Source organism: Cynocephalus volans, chromosome 1, assembly GCF_027409185.1.
Source record: "Cynocephalus volans isolate mCynVol1 chromosome 1, mCynVol1.pri, whole genome shotgun sequence".
NCBI lineage: Eukaryota > Metazoa > Chordata > Mammalia > Dermoptera > Cynocephalidae > Cynocephalus > Cynocephalus volans.
The window spans coordinates 269,500,474-269,518,100 of record NC_084460.1 but is presented as its reverse complement, the minus strand read 5'-3'; the positions used below and the strand labels follow the sequence as shown (position 1 = coordinate 269,518,100).

At 38.2% G+C, this 17,627-nt stretch overlaps 1 non-coding gene across 1 annotated transcript; it reads right to left on the bottom strand.

Moving 5' to 3' along the window:
• Positions 1-17,070: 17,070 nt before the first annotated feature.
• On the bottom strand, positions 17,071-17,177 carry LOC134365401 (U6 spliceosomal RNA). The gene has a single exon (XR_010022088.1). It is a non-coding gene; the product is annotated as a U6 spliceosomal RNA (small nuclear RNA).
• Positions 17,178-17,627: the final 450 nt, after the last annotated feature.

The following is a 17,627-nucleotide window of genomic DNA, read 5'->3' as shown; positions in this document are numbered from 1 at the left end:
GAACTCCAGTCTCTGCCTCTGTCTTCACATGGCCATCTCCTCCTCTCCTTCTGCCTTTCTCTTATAAGGACACTTGTCATTGGGTTTAGGGCCCACCCAGATAATCCATGATCTCATCTCAGGTTCTTAACATTATTATAGCTGCAAACAAACACCTCTTTTCTTAATGAGCTCACCCACAGGTTCTGGGTAGTCATAACTTTGGGGGAAACCATTATTGAACCTGCTACACCCAAAGAACTTGTGCTTCCTAGACAAGAGAGTAATCAATCAAAGAAGAATCCATTTAAAATCCACCAAGGCACTTTTACCATCCATTTTCCTCACCTCTCCAATTTTCTTACAAGCCGAAGTTGTTCAAGATCATCAACAACTTGATGATGATCTTGATTCAGTTGTATTGTAAACTCCTCAAAATTTCTCTGAAACTCATAGTCTCCTTGGCTTTGGGTTCTGTGTACTCAGCTCTCATTCTGGTAGGTCTGCCTTCCATAGTCTTCCCTTCATATCTCCAACGTAGATCAACTTAGCTTTTCAGACCAGTGGCTGCACACCCTGGTTTGTTTGAGACAGTCCTGGTTTAAACCTGTTTTCCCAGTGTCCTCTCTGGTTGGCATCCCCTTTAACTCTCAAAACCCTACTCTGGATGATACCCTTAGCTAGACACTTTCTCTTTTGAAGGGAGGGTTTAAGAGACAACTGACAGAAAGGATTCTGTCCAATGAGTGATGAGTGATTGATGAGGAGGGGAGGTCTTTGCCAGAACTTGCAAATGTGGAGAATAAAATACAGGTGGGGGACATTTGAAGGGGAGAGTTGGAGTACAGAATATATCACAGTGTAGTGTAAGACATGACTTCTGTTCTACTAATGAGGGGAAAATGAATCTCTGCTGACAGCTCTGGGCCTCAGTCTTCCTATCTAAAATAGTGTAAGAGGTATTGGCTTCTGAAGTTTGAGTCTGTGATCCAATCTTACTATTGGGTTCAGTAAAATATGGTCTCTACAAGTTTTCAAACACCACCCCCCACAGTGATTTGGTGACTATTTAGAATACTTTTTTTGTGTGTGTGTATGTGCCTCCTCTACCCAAGGGACCAAGAGATTCTGACTCTCGGGGAGTGTGTCCACAGGACTGTGGAGTTATCTCCGCCTCTTTGTCTTCTCAACACACAATACACAGCATGCTGTTCTTTGGTTTAAGGGAGCACGTGTGACTTTTTCTGGCCACCCTCATAGTCCAATAAGTCACCAAAGGGAGTGTGAAAAGGTACTTTGGAAAACAGTGTGGCAATTTCTCAAAAAGTTAAATATATTCTTTCCCTGTAACCCAGCAGTTGCACTCTTAGGTATTTACCCAAGAGAAATAAAAGTATATTTTCATAATAAGAGTTGTAGAGGAATATTGATAGCAAAGATATTCAAAATAGCCCCAAACTGGAAAAATCCCAAGTGTTCATCAATAGGAGAATTGATAAACATATTATGACATAGTCATATAATGGAATACTAGTCAGCAATTTTTAAAAAAAGAATGATTGATTCAATCATCAATCAATCAATCACCAGGTCCTGTGGATTCTACCTCCAAAATACATCTGCTTCCCTCCATGTCATTATCATCATCCTTGTTGAAGCCTCCATAACCACCCTTTGCTCTGAGGAATTCAATAGTCTCCAATTGTAATCGCCTTGTCAGCTCTTCCTCCCTCAAATCCATTCCCATCACAGCAGCCAGAGTGATCTTCTAAAAACACCTCAAGTCTGATCTGGGTACCCATTTATTACCTCTTCAGTGGCCACCCTTTTCCTTTTGGATAAAGTCTAAAATCTCTGTAGTCCACAACACCCTACAGAATCTGTCCCTTCCTGGTGTTTCTGCTGCTGTCCCTTGCTCACTGTGCTGTGGCCACTCTGGCCTTCTCTCTCAGTCTCCAGTGTGTCAACCTCCAGTTGGCATCTGGGGCCTTGCCAAGGTTGTTCTGCCTGCAACACATCACTCCTCACCATCTCCTAGGTCTCCTCCAGCAGAGGAGAAATGGAGGGGGTTGGTGTGGCCCCAGTTTAGGCTGGGCTCCCTCATGCTTTCTCCTGGTGTTTTCTGTTTTCCCTTCATACACCATCACAGTGAGCATGACACAGAGTTTGGAATGATTGGTTTTTTTCAATATTATTTTCCTATTGTTGCTGTAATAAATTATCAAAACTTAGTGGCTGAAATTTGAAACGAGTTTCCCTGGGTCAAAATCAAGGTGTCAGCAGGGCTGCGCTCCCTCTGGAAGCTTTTGGGATAATCCATTTTCTTGCATCTTCCAACTGCTAAAGATTGCCTGCATTCCCTGGCTCATGGCCCCTTCCTCCATCTTCAAAGTTAGCAGCATAACATCTGTCAGGCTGAGTCACAGACCCTTCAAACCTGTCTTGTGCAGACTGGATCATAGACCCCTCATATGCAGACTGGGTCACAGACCCCCAGATGCAGGTCATGAGCTAGATAATTAGAAAAAGATCCTGGAAGCCATTGGCAAGGCTGACCTGCTTTATTGGATGTGAGCTCAGCCTCCAGCCTCTTAGTGGATCAGAACTGTTGTCTTTTATGCTATAGTCAGATAGCCAAGGAACACTTGGGCACACATGTGCAATTAATGTATTTACAACAGACAGGCTGAGCCATGCTCAGCTGGATATGTCGTGAGGGAGCCTGACCAGTCTGTCTCCATTTTCCTCATGACATCTCTCCTCCCCAGCCTCTGCTTCTTTGCCACATCTTCTGTCTTTGATCTTCCTGCCTCCCTCTTGCAAGAACACTTGTGATTACATTGGGCCCACCTGGAGAATCCAGGTTAATCACTTCATCTTGAGATCCTTAATTTAATCACATCTACCTTACTAGGTAAGGGTGTAGACATATTTAGGGGGCCATACTTCACTCCCTAGAAGATGTTTTGCATAAAATAGGTTCTAAATAATTCAGTTGCTAGATAAGTAATAGCATTGAGGCGAATTGCATGCAAATGGCTTATATTTTATAGTATTTATTTTTCAATTTCATTTCCAAGTTTAAGACTGGACCACCTTTTATACCTCGATAGCCATTAAAGAAGGAGGACCTAGTCTCTCCAGGCTGCCTAGTCCCAAACCAACATTAGTCTAAACAATCACCTAAACCATGACTCGTTTATTTGCCAGTTCTCACCATCAATTTCTCCTGTGTTAAATTCCTTTTGCCTAATCATCTAATATCTAGGAACGAACTCAATTGAACTCGTTCTGTTTTAAAAGTGTTCTCACATGCCTCACAAACTGCAGAATTTACATGAATCAGCATGTATCCTTCAGCTCAACAGGCTTCTAGGAGATTTATGCCCCCACAGTGTTTCTTCAAGCCAGATTTCTTCACTCTTTTCCCAACCTCAACATCCCTATTTCATTAACAACTCCATAATGAAGAACCTTATATTAGTATTCGGAGGGCCAGATGATAGCATAAAATTTAGAATAATAGCAACTCAATTATACCTGTATTATTTAAGCCTGTTCTAGAGATAAAAGAAGGAATATATGTGTGACACATTGTAAAACAGAGACACAATAAAACTACACATTGAAAACATTTCGAACTAGAAACTTTCCTAAGTGAGATGAGTGAATTCTTCCAATCAATTAAAACGAAAATAGAGAAAAGAAAGTCACCAAACCAATTCCTTGATATCATTTTGTCAAGAAAGAAAAAGTTGATCGTCTGATTTTTAAAAAATTCTTAGGTTTATTTTGATCCTGTGCAGACACAGTCTGAACGTGGACATGTTACTCACCTGGAGTATTAGTCTGTTTCTGTTGCGTATTAGTCCATTTCTGCTGCTTATAGCATAAATACCTGAAATTGGGTGATTTATAACGAAAACAAAATTTATTACAGTTTCAGAGGCTAGGAAGTCCAAAGTCCAGGGAACACATCTGATGAGGGTCTTCTCTGGTGGTGGCTTTACAGCAGTGCAGGGGTCTCACATGGCAGAAAATGGCTGAGCAGGAAAAGAAAGAGACTCTCACATGCTCCCCTTTTAAAGCCCTCAGAACCATACCCCTGACCACTGTTATTAATCCATTCACTATGGCATGGTCCTACAATCTAATCATCTCTTCAAGGCCCACCTTTCAATTACCATAACAGGATTTCCCACCCTCTCAACACTGCCACTGTGGGGGCCAAGTATTCAATACCTGGAACACTGGGGGACACAATTTAATCTTCAGTGAGTTTGGGGAGACATTCAATCCACAGCACCTGGTCAATAAAATAATTAACCAATCAGACTTAGGACACTTTAAACCTAATTCTTCCCATGAACATCCTCTTGTCCCATCTGGTCTGTTTTGAAATCTTGTTTTGGCTGACCTCATAAGGACCTTATGACAAAGGCCAAAAAAATAAAAATAAAAAATAAAAAAGGTGGAGCAATCGATAAGCCCATTGTCTCCTTCCAGCCTTGCCTGGACTTACAGCATGAGGCCTGGATATATGAGGCTGTGGAACATTATTCATTTCTCACGGAGAAGCCAAATGAGTTGGGATTGGCCTAAACAATGTGCCCTTCTATTTAGCCGGAAGCAGTGTTCTCCTACAACACAATGCATGTGCATGTTCAGCTCATTGCTTGCCTGTGCACATCCCCACATGCAGAGAGAACTTTTACAACCAAAAGCGACAGCCATGCACCCTGTGGCTCTATTCCCACCAGGGCCAGGAAGGAGACTGCTCAGCTCTCTGCATTTTATCTCATTGGCTGCTGACCCTCTAATGCAATTGTCTGGGCAAAGGATTTGAGTGTACTTGGAATCTTTATACAGACAACTTATGCTACTTATTAGGAAATTTTCATTAATAAAGAACTACAGCTAAATCGTACTCAATTAAAAAGAAAAACATAAAGAACTATTTTGACTTAACCTCAGGTGGGCACAAAAGTGTCCACGCGTCAAGACAAGAAAGTCACTGGATAAATACTAGAAAATGACTTCAAGCAAAGGGAAATCAAGCTAAAGGGAAATTATAGCCAAAAGCAACATATATAACCATTCTTCTCTTTTAGAACATTCAGGCCCATGTTTCTGAACACAGGTAGGATGTTTGAAGAATAGACTTAAAGTTTATCGAGGAGGTAGAGGGCGTTGATTTAAAGTGTTAGAATATTGTAAAACGTCTAATTCAAGGTCTTGTAAAGCCATTGCCTCCCTTCAGCTCTTGAGTAATTTGGGTTCCTCTGGGGGTGGGGGTGAAGGTTGAGGACATGCTTCCGATTCATAGGAAGCCAGTGTTTCTATAAGCACCTGCATAGGAACTACCCATCATCTGAGCCCAGACATTTACTCCAGCAACAGAGGCAACAAAAAGGGACACACTTTCAATTTAGTCCTTCACACACCATCATGTAAATGATGTCCCCACTGCATGTGGGAGGCTGCAGGTGGGAAGTTTACTAACCTGGCAACCTTACTGGTAGGACAGGAGCAAAAAGCAGCCCTTTTATTCAGTACCTGTATCAATTTTGCTTTGCTGTTAGAATAAATTACCACAAACGTAGTGGTTTAAAAAATACAAATCTGTCATCTTATAGTTCTGGAGTTCAGAAGTCCACAATGGGCCTCCTGAGCTAAAATCAAGATTTTCAGCAGAGCTGTGTTCTTTCTGGAAGCTCTAGGGAAAAATCTGTTTCCTAGCCTTGTCCAGCTTCTAGAAGTTGCCCTCAATTCTTGGCTCATGGTCCCAGCCAGCCTGTGGTCTCGTCACTCTGTCCTGTGCTTCCATTGTCACATCTCCTTCTTCTGCTCTCCTGCCTCCCTTTTTCTCTCATAAGGACCATTGTGGTTACATTGGATCCATCCAGATCACCCAAGATAAACTCCCTATCTCAAGATCTTTAGTGTAATAATTGCATATGCAAAGACCCTTTTGCCATATAAGGTAATCTATTCATAGTTTCCATGATTAGGACTTGGACATATTAGAGGGAAAGGAGTGCATTCTTCTGCCTAACACAATACCCTTTTCAATTTTTAAACCACAAGCTATTGGCCATTTCTATATTTAACCCTTCTTCCTCCACTTATCTCAGCTTACCACCTGACTCTTCTTTTACCCCAAAGTATTATTTGTAAACATGCTACTTCTTTACAAGATTGAGCATTCCTTGGAAAAGCAGGGGTTGTATTTTACTTATTATTACTGAAATAACTAAAAAGCTGGACAAAATGTATGGCACAATGATTAGCAAAAATTGGACATCAATGAAAAATAGGCATGAGTGATGGGAAACAAATGCAGTGAGCCCTATGATTGCTCCAGTTTGCTGCCTGGAGAGAGTCTCTGGCCAAGGCACAGAGTACAGTAGTCTCCTGAGTGGAGAAGAAATGGAAGTCTGTGTGGCTCAAATTTGCAAGGTAGAGAATCAGAGAGGAAAGAAGAGATCTGTTGAGAGTCCTGCTTATGTCTTCAGCTCTTCACTCTTCAGCTGAGCACTAATCTGTGCATGTTTGTGAGGAAACGATCCAGATATGGAGAAAGAACTCTCTAAAAAGATTAAACGGGCAGCACCAGGCACTCATACAAAGCCAAGCATAGTTCCTCAGACTGAGTGGAAAACCTGTAATTCATGGAGCATTGGGTAGAGTGCTCAGAAGAGCTTAGCTTCATCATTGAGACAAAGGTACCCCTAGAATAAAGGCTGCTCTAGTCCCATGTAACAAAGCTCAAAAGCAAGTTCTGAAAAAATCAAACTGTAAGTAATTCAAATGCATCCCAGAACAGAGCTCAAGAATATTTACAGGAATACAAACATATATAACACCCAAGAAGGTAAAATTCACCATGTCTGACATACATTGAGCAATTAACAGAATTTATATTCTGAGTTAGCATTCAGAAGCAGGAAAGTATGGTTCATAATGAGGACAAAAATAAATCAATTGAAACTGATCTAAAAATTGCACAGATGATAGAATTAGTAGATGGAAATTGAAAGAGTTATTATAACAGTATTCTATAAGTTCAAGAAGTAAGAAGAAAGGTTGCATTTGATGACTAGAGAAATGGAGACAAAAAAAAGGTCCAATTAGACCTTCTAGAGATTAAAAACTATAATATATAAGATTTTTTTAAAAAACCCAGCAGATTAAATATTGGAGAAGAAAAGATTAGTAAACTTGAAGACATAGCAATAGAAGCTATTCAAAATGAAACCCAGATAGAATTTTTAAAAAATTTTAAATATAAAATGAATGGAGCACCAATGAGCTGAGGGACAACTCAAACATCAGATATACATGTAATTGGAGTCCCCAAGGAGGAGAGGGATTGTTTCCAATTTTGAGCAATTTTGAATAAAGCTGCCATGAATATTCATATATTTACATGGGCATATGATTTCAGTTCTCCCTGATACATACCCATGAGAAAAATTGCTGGACCTTATGGGTCATATATATTTAACTTTTTAAAGAAATCGTCACCAGCACCTGGCAGAAGGCAGGAGCATGTTGAAAACACTACTTACTACTTCCATGTGGGTGGTCCACCACTGCCACAAGAAAGGTGGCTTGCCCCCACAGTAGCAGCCACAGCCACTGTGCAGGTGGCCCACCATCCACTTGACTGCACTGACACAAGGAGAGTCACCAGCAGAGACTGGAAAAAGAAGAGGAAGTCTTTCTCTTCAAAGTCTACTCTGGAGTGATAGAAGAAGCAACTGCTCTACCAGATGACCTGACATCAATGTAGATATACTAGAAATACAAAAACCCAAGAAAATATGACACCACCAAAGGAATACAGTAATTCTCAAGTACCAGATGCTATAGATCGGGAAACCCTTGAAATAACTGGAAGGGAATTCCAAGCAACAATCTTAAGGAAACTCAGTTAGATACAAGAAGACTCAGTTAAACAACCTAATGAAATGAGAAAAAAAGATCCAGGATATGAAGGAGGAAATTTACAAAGAGATTAATATCTTAAAAAAAGAATGTAGCAGAAATTATGAAACTGAAGAATTCATTCAATGAAATAGAAAACACAACTGAGAACTTAAGTATCAGGCTAGAGCAAGCAGAAGAAAGAATTTGTGATCTCAAAGATAGTCTTTTTGAAATAACTCAGGTGGACAATAAAAGGAAAAAATAATTTTAAAAAATAAAGAAAGTCTAAGAGAGTTAGTGTACAATGTTAAGCACACAAACATTCAAATGTAGGGTGTTCCAGAAGGGGATGAGAAAGGAAAAGGCATTGAAAACCTATTCAATGGAATAATAATGGAAAACTTCCGAGATATAGGGAGATATGTGGACCTTCAGATACAGGAGGCTCAAACATTTACAAACAGATTCAAACCAAAAAGATCTTCTCTAAGACACAGTATAGTCAGAATGGCAAAGCTCAAAGGCAAAGAGAGAATCCTAAAGGCAGCAAGAAAAAACATCAAGTCACCTATAAGGGAGCTCCTATCAGACTAACAGCAGACTTCTCAATGGGAACTCTACAGAACTGAAGAAATTTAGGTGATATATTCAAAATGCTAAAAGAAAAAAAAAACAAAAAAAAACCCCCACTTCCAGCCAAGAATACTATACCCAGCAAGGTTATCCTTCAGAAATTAAGGAGAAATAGTGTATTTTCCAGACAAACAAAAACTGCAGGAGTTCACCACACTGCAACCAGCCCTGCAAGAAATCCTCAAGGGAGTCCTGAATCTGGATTCCAAAAAATGACAATCACTGCCACAAATACACAAGAAAGAACAAAACCCACTGGTAAAACAAAAATGCAGACAAGAAAGAGAAAAAAAACTAAATCTTACCACCTCACAAAACCAACAAACATCAAAGACAACCACTAAAAAGGAGAAGAAAGGAACAAAACATCCAAAGGAAAATTCATAAAATGCCAGGAATAAGACAATACCTTTCAATAACAACACTACATGTAAATGGATTAAACTCCCCATTCAAAAGACACAGACTGACTGACTGGATTAAAAAGATGGACCCAACAATAGGCTGCCTTCAAGAGACTCACCTGACCTATAAAGACACACATAGACTAAGAGTGAAAGGATGGAAAAAGATATATCATGTAAATAGAAATGCAAAACGAGCTGGAGTAGCTATTCTAATATCAGATAAAATTGACTTTAAAGTGAAAACCAAAAAAGGAGACAAAGAAGGCCATTATAAAATGATAAAAGGATCTATCCACCAAGAAGACATAACAATCATAAATATATACACACCCAATGTTAGAGCAGTGAGATTTATGAAGTAAACACTGTTAGATCTAAAGAATGAGATAGACACCAACCCCATAATAGTGGGGGACCTGAACACCCCACTCTCATCATTGGACAGATCATATAGGAAAAAAATCAATAGAGAAACACAAGATCCAAATAACACTTTAAACCTATTGAACTTGGCAGATATCTACAGAACATTCCATCCAACAATCTCAGAATATTCATTCTTCTCATCAGCACACGGAACATTCTCCATGAAGGACCACATTAGATCACAAAGCAAGTCTCAACAAATTCAAAAAAAATTGGAATTATTCCACTTTTTTGTATTTTTTCTTATCACAATGGATTAAAATTAGAAATCAATAATAAATGAAACTCTGGAAACTATACAAACACATGGAAATTAAGCAACATTCTACTTAATGACATGTGGGTCCAACAAGAATTATACAGGAAATCAAAAAATTTCTTGAAACTAATGAAAATAACAACACATCATACCAAAACCTGTGGGATACTGCAAAAGTAGTTCTAAGGGGGAAATTTATGACATTAAATGCTTATTTCAGAAGAGTGGAAAGATGGCAAATAAACAACTTAACACTTCACTTTAAAGATATAGAAAAACAAAAACAATCCAAACCCAAAGTTAGTAGAAATAATTAAGATCAGAGCAGAACTAAATAAAATAGAAATCCAAAAAACAATACAAAAGATCAATAAAACAAAAAGTTGGTTTTTTGAAAATATAAATAAAATTGACAAACTTTTAGCAAGGTAAACTAAGAAGAGAGAAGACCCAAATAACAAAAATTAGAAATGAAAAAGGTGATATTACAACTGACCCCTCAGAAATACAAGGAATCATTAGAGACTACTATAAACAACTATATGCCAACAAATTTGAAAATCTGTAGGAAATGGATAAATTTCTGGACACATACAAACTACCAAAACGGAGGCAAGAAGATATAGAAAATCTGAATAGATCAATAACAATAAAAGAGATTGAGGCTGTTATCAAAAGGCTCCCAACAAAGAAAAGCCCAGGACCGGACAGGTTCACTGCAGAGTTCTACCAAACCTTCAAAGACGAACTGATACCAGTTCTCTACAAACTGTTCCAAAAGATTGAAACAGAGGCCATTCTCCCAAACTCATTCTATGAGGCAAACATCACCCTGATACCAAAACCAGACAAAGATGCATCAAAAATAGAAAACTACAGGCCAATATCCTTGATGAATACAGATGCAAAACTCCTCAATAAAATGCTACCTAACAGAATACAGCAACACATACACAAAATTATACACTATGATCAAATGGAATTCATCCCAGGGATGCAAGTTTGGTTCAACATATGCAAATCAATAAATGTGATGCACCACATAAATAAAAGCAAAGACAAAGACCACATAATTGTCTCTATAAATGCTGAAAGAGCATTTGACATAACTCCACATTCTTTCATGATAAAGACTCTCTGCAAGTTAGGCATAGACAGAAAGTATCTCAACATAATCAAAGCCATATATGATAAGCCCACTGCCAATATCATCTTGAAAAGATTTCAGCTTTTCCCTTAAAAACAGGAACTAGACATGGATGCCCACTCTCACCACTCCTGTTCAACATATTGTTGGAAGTACTAGTCAGAGCAATCAGAGAGGAGAAGGAAATTAAGGGCATCCAGATTGGAAAGGATGAAGTCAAACTGTCCCTGTTTGCAGATGATATGATCCTATATGTTGAACAGCCTAAAGCCTCTATTAAAAAACTCCTAGCATTGATAAATGATTTCAGCAAAGTTGCAAGATACAAAACCAACATACAAAAATCAGTAGCATTTCTATACTCCAACAGTGAACATGCAGAAAAAGAAATCAAGAAAGCTAGCCCATTTACAATAGTCATCAAAGAAAAAAAAAAAAAACTTAGGAATAAAGCTACCCAAGGAGGTGAAAAATCTCTATGAAGAAAACTACAAATCACTGTTGAGAGAAATTAAAGAGGACACAAGAAGATGGAAAGATATCCCATGCTCTTGGGTTGGAAGAATTAACATTGTGAAAATGTCCATATTACCCAAAATGATCTACATATTCCATGCAATCCCCATCAAAATTCCAATGACATTTTTCTCAGAGATGGAAAAAGCTATCCAGACATTTATATGGAATAACAAAAGACCACACATAGTCAAAGCAATCCTGAGCAAAAAAATAAAATAAAACTGGAGGAATAACACTACCTAACTTTAAACTATATTACAAAACTATAATAACCAAAACAGCATTGTACTGGCATAAACACAGACACATGGATCAATGGAATAGAATAGAGAACCCAGAAATTAATCCATATGCCTACAGCCATCTGATCTTTGGCAAAGGCAGCAAGACTACATACTGGGGAAGAAACTGTCTTTTCAACAAATGGTGCTGGGAAAACTGGATACTCACATGTAGGAGAATGAAACTAGACCCATACATCTCACCATATACCAAAATCAACTCAAAATGGATTAAAAAATTAAATATACATCCTGAAACAATAAAACTGCTTAAAGAAAACATAGGGGAAATACTCCAGGAAGTAGGAATGGGTACAGACGTCATGTGTAGGACCCCAAAAGCACAGGCAACTAAAGGAAAAATAAACAAATGGGATTATATCAAACAAAAAAGGTTCTGCACAGCAAAACAAAACAAAACAAAACAAACAACAACAACAACAACAAAAAACCCAATCAACAGAGTAAACAGACAACCAACAGAGTAGGAGAAAATATTTGCAAAATATACCTCTGACAAAGGATTAATATCCGGAATATACAAGGAACTCAAACAACTTTACAGCAAAAAACCAAATAACCCAATTAAAAAATGGGCAAAGGAGCTGAATAGGCATTTCTCAAAGGAAGATATACGAATGGCCAACAGACACATGAAAAATGCTCAACATCACTCAGCATCCAGGAAACGCAAATCAAGACCTCTTTGAGATACCATCTCACTGCAGTTTAGAATGGCTAATATCCAAAAGACTGAGAATGATAAGTGCTGGAGAGGTTGCAGAGAAAAAGGAACTCTCATACACTGTTGGTGGAGCTGCAAAATGGTGCAGACTTTTTGGAAAATGGAATGGAGGTTCCTCAGGCAATTACAGATAGATCTAGCATTTGACCCAGCCATTCCACTGTTGGGAATATACTTAGAGGAATGGAAATCATCATGCCAAAAGGATACCTGTGCTCCAATGTTTATTGCAGCTCTATTAACAATAGCCAAGAGTTGGAACCAGCACAAATGTCCATCATCAGATGAGTGGATAAGGGAACTGTGGTACATCTACACAATGAAATACTACTCTGCTGTAAAAAAGAACGAAATACTACCATTCCCAACAACATGGATGAACTTAGAGAAAATTATATTAAGTGAAACAAGTCAGGCACAGAAAGAGAAATACCACATATGCTCACTTATTTGTGGGAGCTAAAATAAATAAATAAATAAATAAACACACAAACAAATAAGGAGGGGGAAGAAGACACAACAATCACAAAAATTCCTTCAACTTTTAAAGTTAAGTGAACAGATATGATGTGGGGGGGCGGGGACGGGGTGGAGAGGAACGGGTAAAGGGGCATGAAAATCAACTACAATGTATATTGAAAAGTAGAATAAAATTTTTAAAATGAAAAGGAAAAAATCAATGAAAACAAAGTTTGTTTTTTGAGAGGACTATAAAATAGATAAAATTTGAGGAGACTGAGCAGAAGAAAGACACCAAAAGACATATATCACTATCTATGTATACATATATAAATATCAATACAAATGTAGATATATCTTCATCAAATTAAGAACTTCTGCTTTTTGAAAGATATTGCTACAAAAATGAAAAGAGAAGACAGTAGGAGAAAATATTTGGAAATCATATATCTGATAAAAGACCGAATCCAGAATACATAAAGTACTCTCAAAACTTAATAAGGAAACATAACTCAAGTAATAAATGGCCAACAGATTTGAACAGTCACTTAACTAAAGAAGATAAATGGGTGGCAAATAAGGGCATGAAAAGATGCTGTACATCATTAGTCATGAGAAAAAGGCAAATTAAACGCATAGCAAGATGTAATTACGTATCTATTAGAATGTCTAAAATTGAAAAGATTGGCCACATCAAGGGTCAGCAAGGATGTGGAAGAACTGGAGGTCTTATAAATCGCTGCTAGGAATGTAAAACACTGCAACTACTTTGGAGAACAGTTTGGCACTTTCTCAAAGCGCTAAGCATACATCTACCAAATGACCCAGACATTCCACTTCTAAATGTTTAATAAAGCACAACTTTAAATCTGCACATTTGAATAACCCAACCGTTGGAGGAAGCTTCAAATTTGTGGTTTGGTTTCCTTCACAAGAAAATGTTATTCAAATGCTAATACAGATAAAATATCATCATTACTTTGAACATACATTTTCCTGTCGTGGGCTGGAAGCTGGAATATCATTTTATGTCTTTCAAAAGTCACAATATTTGAAGAGCATCCTTCATTCATTCAACTTTTGTTAAGCACCAGTTATTATTAATATAATTATTTTTCCTCCATACTTGCTTAAAAGCCTTAAATAAACATCTTAACAAAATTCTGATCAACTGGAGCACATTCAGACTCCCTTTTTATTGTAGCATTATTCTGCATATCTGTAAAGTGGCTAGTCCTAATATCTTAAATCCCTTAGTAACTCAACTACATTTGGAGTATTTTTTCCCTGGCCTTGCTCAATTCCTCTATCATGATCTCTAATGCATAATTTCCAGTGGCAAAATCATTTTTTAAAATTAAATGCATCTTCATTCTGGAGCCTTCAAGACAAAAATCTCAGCGATCAGGAACCTGACTGATTATTTCTAACCTGAAAACAAATTCGATTTTTGTTTACTTCGTGTCCTCTTGTCCCTGAGCATGCGCAGCAGCTGGCCTTATAGATCAGCAGGTGGGGTACGAGAAACAGCTTGGGTCAAGCCTCCATCATAGAACCAGGGAAAATCAGTTTGCTCTCCAATAAAAACAGAGTAACGTGTTTTCGAATTCCCCAGCTTCCAGCAAGCTCTGGTGTTTCCTTTTGGTTTGTGAAGCAGCTCAGCCTTCAGCTCTCCCGCTGTTGTGTCTTTGTCTCTGCGTCAGCCCTGCAAAGACCAAAGGAGATCGCAGAAAAAGAGCTGGTAGCTGCTTCTCTTACAGTGGGGAGATATACATGATTTCACAGTGAGAAAAGATAACTGATCTTTGTAGTGCCCTTTGTTTCCTCTCTCCAAGTTTTACAGCCCTTTTTGTCTGTAAATAAAAAAAGTTGTACATATATTTTCAAAATGTGCTGCATAATACAACTTCATACATTTAGGAAGCTGACAGCTGCCCTCTGAGGTATAGCCTGACAGCCTAAAATCCAAAAATCAATCACTGAGATATAGTGATGCTATGCCATTGCTCCCGGTATGTATTGCGGCACCCAGGAACCACTTATTTGAGATATGCCATCCTAACTCTGATAGATTAAAGCACCACGTTCAGGAAACAATGGGAGGAGGAGGGGGCAGGGAAACGCTATCATAGATCTGTCATGTTACAGCCCAGAATCCAGCAGCCAACTGGGCAAGTCTGTGTTGAATTGGAACTTCCAGAAACTAGCAAAGCAGCAGGATGACAGTTCTGTTCTTCAACAGCCCATTATGAACTAATTAGCATACATGAATTGCAGATTTGAAGCATTAAAGTGATGTACAAATCATTAATTTTTTGTCAAATCCATGTCATCCTTGTGTATGCCTTTCTATTTTAATGTTGCATGACAGTGAAAAGAGGTACAATCCTCTGTATATAAAGAGAGATTTGGTGTGGCTGATATAATGAGATCTGTTTAAACACTATGTATTTTTCAGCTTTGAATATAACTGCTTGGAAAAATGCTACACTTGTTCCATTAGGGTTAATTCTGAAAGGATGTTAATATATTCAAAACCCCAGGGGTAGTTCTACATGTTGTCTGAATGATATGGGGGATGTAAGACCAAGTCACATTTGAGCTTTCTTTTTTAAAAGTCCTTTTTGAGCTAAAAAAAAAAAAAAAAAGAGAGAGAGAGAGCCATAAAATGTTCCTCACTGACTATAGAAGGTGTAACTATCTAGAATGAGAGCTGAGTTTTCAGGTGGGTGAAGGCTCCAATGCAGCAGCTCTGTTCTTGTTAACCCAGTGCCAAACTTAATTTATAAAGGTGTGTAATGTAATGCAATGGTAAAGGGGAGACATCAAAGCCAACTTTCATACTGAAAAGCCTTCTAAATATTAATTTATGGTTTTCTGTATTGTCTCTAATTACTAAAGCTATTTGTGCTTAGACAAATGCTTGGTGTTTCATTTGAATTTCTTATTTCATATTACAGAGGAGTCACAATGCTTAATTTGTTAGTACTGTAATAGTTTCCATGGTAACAGAGTCTAATGTTATACATAAATATGAATGTGGTATGTATATATGTGTGTATTATAAATATGTTCAGTAGATGATTATGACTTCATTCCAAGAACACATCTCAGGAAACTTAGCACTCAAGGAAAATCCTAGTTAAAAATGCAGGTATGTTTTGTGAGTCTAAAGAGATGGTCACAAACATGATTCTCCTTTTCACATGGGAAAAATGGAAGTTGTGAGAAGGGGGAAGATGTTTGCCTGCCCTCTTCTCATAAATTCTCTTCTGTCCGGGAACAGAGAGATCCATGCCCCGTGTTCATACTCTGGATCTCTTCCCCACCAACTTTTTTAACCACACAAAATCTGAATAAAACGAAAACCAAGGCCAAATTCCAGGGGGAAGTGTTTTTTCCAAAGGAGATTATAACAAGAAGCCTGAAGGATGCAGTGAGAAAGGAGTGAGAAAAGATGAGATGATTTTTTCCATTTGTGTTGATGAGAGAAGGGAATTTAGTATAAAGAAAAACATACGCATATGCACCATTCGAATTAGGCATTTAATACACTTCGATGTTTTATCCTCTCAATATATTTTTTAATATTAGTCTTTATTTTAGAGATAAAGAAGCTGAGGCTCAGAGTGGATGAGTAAATCTTGTCCACAGTCAAGCAACTGGTCATGAAGATGAGATTTGCCAAAGCCTATTCTCTTTCTACAATGTCACCTTATTACCCTGAAGTCTTCTTTAGTGTGAGATACCAGAGACATAAGCCTACTCTTTCCAGATTAAGTAACATCACACCTGGTCTCCCATGCAGTAAAAACTGGGGCAACGACAATGATATGTCCTAGGCTGGAGATGACTCTTCTATGAATTAACATGATTGAAGGGGAGAACATCACAACTATAGTAGCTTAACTAAATAAGGGTTTATTTTTCATATATTGTCACAAGTCCAGAGATAAGTAAGCTTAGGTATGGAGGCTCCACAATGCTATCAGGGACTCAGGTTGCTTATATTTCCACTGTGCTATCTTTAGTGTGAGGCAATAATTTTCATGCTTGTGGATGGCTGCTGCCCTACGAGACATCACAACTGCATTCCAGGCTTGAAGAAGAAACATGGACAAAAGACAAATGCCTGAGCCAGTTGAGTCTTTCTTTCTTTCTTTCTTTCTTTGTTGTTGTAGCAAAAATCACTGTTTCAATATTGGATGCCACATGGTGTATTCATGTCATGTTATTTCCTTGGTGTTAATGAGCGAAGTGTCAAATGGCCTTCACAAACTGCACAAAATATGGAATGCTTCATGAATTTGTGTGTCATTCTTGCGCAGGCACCACACTGATCTTCTCTGGATCATTCCAATTTTAGCGTATGTTCTGCCAAATTGAGTACAGGCTTATTTCTTTTTAGTGATAAACAATAACTTTGCAGGAAGCCCTAACCAAGCCTATGTTTACTTATATGTCATTGGCCAGCCTTGTGTCATATGGCCACCCAGCAGAAGCAAGGAAGTCTGTGGAATGAGAGTCATTTTAACTGAGCCTAATGTTGCCCTTGGTAAAATGAGGGTTCTGTTACTAAGAATGGGAGAATGGTTACTGGGTAGGCAATGAGCAGTGGCCATCATCTGTGATAGATATTTCCTTGTGACTTTATCAAGAATACACACTGTTGTAGGGAAAGAGGCCTTTTGCTTCAAGGAAAAAGACTAAATGCATATTCTGGCACATGTAGATACCAGACATTACTCATTTTCTTGCTATTTCTTGAATCTTCAGTTCCATCCTCAGGCCCCTCTGTTTAATCCCTCTAATTTGGAGAACTGATTGGTTGTCTGATTTG